Below are 3460 nucleotides of genomic sequence, written 5' to 3' on the forward strand. Positions count from 1 at the left end.
TTGATGTGTCCTCCTGCAATTCATACTTTTAACCACTAGAGGGCGACATGCACTCAAATGTTAAGAATCTTTCTCCAGTGAGGAGTCAATTGCTGTGACATAACAATTGAGTTGTTTGTCTACCTGATTTAGAAAAAGAAAATTAATCATGTTATATCAATGTAACGTATACACTTTAATGTGTATTTAATGTAATTAATAAGTTATGACCTACACATTTTAATGTTAAATCTCTGTATTCTGATTGGAATAGGATTGCTATAGTTGCTAAAGTTTTTTTAGGCCAAGGACCCCTTAGCTGAGAGAGAGATGAAGCAGGGACCCCCACTACACACACATATTGTATACAATTGTGTTACATATTCAACTTGTTCATATATTCATAGATGGCTTCGTAGACTGACAGCACTATCATCAGGTGTTATTTCAGATATTCAACCACTAGCTCAAAGATTGGTCAACTTGACCGTTGGCTCTGTCCTTGGTCTGCTCTTTTTTTCCCTCTACCAAAAAATGGCCAATCTAAGTTCCTATCCCATAAGGGGGACCTGTAGTAACTGTGAGGACCCCCTGTTGAATACCCCTGCCATAGAGTGTTTGTTCAGTAACACAGGTCTCCCCATCTCTCCGGCTCTTTAGAAGACAGAACATTTCATTTCAGGTCGGGGTACCAGTTTTAGAGAGAACCCCGCAGAGGATAATTTATCAGCTTAAAGTTTAGAGTGTTTTTACAGTGTTTTTGTTTCATCGCTTCCAATTCCACTCGTTTATATCCTGTATGAGGTCTTCAACTCGGACAGGATATGACGCGACACGCTGTGAGCTTGTAGATCTGCTATTTTAGGTGTTTGACACCGGGCGCTATCTCGCAGGATGTTGTGAAACACACACCCTGATGCTCTGTAGGCACGCAGCCCCCCCCCCGCCCCCCCCCCCCCCCCGCTTTCCTCATCCTGTGGATTCACTGATTCACTGAGCCCCCCCCACACACACACACACACACCCACCCACCCACACACACAGGTGTGTATTGCTATATTTGTGAGGACATCAACATTTTAGGAAGGTGGTTTTGTGAATGCCATGTTTCCACATTTTTGGCCATTTTTAACCATAAGCCTCAAGCTGTAAATAGCAGATCTACAAGCTCACTCTTGTAGATCGGCTATTTTTTCCGGTGCACGACACCAGCCTGCAATTAAGTATCAATCAGGTATAAACTCCAACCCCAAACCCCCCCTAATTCTAACGTCTAAATGTCTCATTATAACCCTATATACCCCCAACCTGAACTGTTACTTTTCAGGATTAAAATTCTAAAATAGCAGATCCACAAGCTCGAAATGCGGCGCAAAGTTGACTTTGTTTTTAGCTTGTAGATCTGCTATATTTGAATTCTAATCCTACTTTTGATGCTTCTGTGTGATGCTGTAGTGTGATCAAGTATAGGGCGTTATGTTATGAAAAAGCACAAAGAGTTATAACATGGAGATCAAGAGGTTTCTGCCCCGACAGCAACGAAATTCTACTATACTTGTTGGGACATCTCGCCCTCACAAGTATATAAACACACACACACACACACACACACACACACACACACACACACACACACACACACACACACACACACACACACACACAGTGGTGGAAAGTAACTAGTACATTTACTTAAGTATTGTACTTAAGTACAATTGTGAGGTATTTGTACTTGAATATTTCCAATTTCCAATACTTTTACTTCTACTCCACAACATTTCGGATCCAAGTATTGTACTTTTACTCCACTACATTTATATGATAGATTTTAGCCGAGAGAATAGCCGATCTACAAGCTCACAATGCGACGCATTGTGAGCTTGTAGATCGGCTATTTTCAAAAGATTTGGGAAATGGGACATTCTGCATAATGAGTGCTTTTACTTTTGGTACTTTAAGTGTATTTTGATACCAATACTTTTGTACTTTTACGCAAGTAAATTTAGAATTTTTGACTTTCACTTGTAACAGAGTATTTCTACATTGCAGTATAAAACATTGTAGTACTTTTTTCACCACTGCACACACACACACACACCCTCCCACACACCCTCCCACACACACACACACACACACACACACACACACACACACACACACACACACACACACACACACACACACACACACACACGTACACTGGCTGTGCACCGGCGGCAGCACCAGCACCACCAAGGCCAACTGCCTGCTAGTATTTTTATAATCTTTATCCTCTGACCTGTTGCTCTCCTCCTGGCGCCAGTGGTCTCAGACCCCCCCATACCCCCAGCCCAACACACACACACGCGCACACACACACACACACACACACACACACACACACACACACACACACACACACACACACACACACACACACACACACACACACACACACACATGCCTGGGCTGCCCTGCCGCGGCTAATTGAGACCAGCTGTTGCAAGGTGCCTTCCCTCGACCCCCTGCACCCCTCCTCAGTTCACCCTGCTGCTGCTGCACTTGCCTTTCTGACAGCCACCCCTCCTCTCTCTCTCTCTCTCTCTCTCTCTCTCTCTCTCTCTCTCTCTCTCTCTCTCTCTCTCTCTCTTTCCCTCTCTCTCTTTCCCTCTATAACTCTCTATCTCTCCCTCTCTCTTAGTTCACACCAGTGGGGTTCTCAAACTTTTTCATGTCTTGGACCCCCAAATTAATATTAGTATTTGGCAGTGGACCTCCCCCATCTGGTGTGGTGACTATATGGATAGAAAAAAAGCCATTTTAGGGGTGAACTATCCCTTTAAAACCCCTTTTTTGATGACCAGCGCTTCCGGTAAGAGACTCCTACCGAAACCGCTGCCGGTCATCAAATTAATGTCTTAGGAATGCAACAAAAACAAACAAAAAATCCATGAATTCAAGTGTCCATGGGGTGACTAATCGATAGGAAAAAAAGTCATTTTGGGGGTGAACTATCCCTTTAAACCCCCCCCCCTTTCCGGCCAGGACCCCACTTTGAGAACCAATGCTTCACACCACGAGACCCCCCCCCCTCCCCCTGCATATGCACACATACCACTGAGAGGACGTTTGTCACTCCCCATCAGTTTGGTGTTGATTGACAGATGAGTGTGGTGTATTTTTTCCCCTTAACCTTGTTTGTTCTGTTGATCCCGGTTGGGTCCGCATGGCTTTCCTCCTTACCGCTAACTGGATTCTGCCGGCTTCTCTTTGAACTCGCTGGAATTTTCTGGATCCACTTGACTTAGAAATGCCATCGTCTTCCACCACTTGCGTTCATACTATAGTCCAAACACCCAGTAAGATAGAAAGATACCCCCCTCCCCACCCCACCCCACCCCACCCCACACGAAAATTCAAAGGGGGCTTTATTGGCATGGGGGCACATGTTTACAATGCCATAGCTAGTGTGAAATGGCAGCTGTTAAAGATATAGGCCCTC

This window comes from Gymnoscopelus microlampas (genome assembly GCF_963454915.1).
Source record: "Gymnoscopelus microlampas genome assembly, chromosome: 10".
In the NCBI taxonomy this organism is placed as follows: domain Eukaryota; kingdom Metazoa; phylum Chordata; class Actinopteri; order Myctophiformes; family Myctophidae; genus Gymnoscopelus; species Gymnoscopelus microlampas.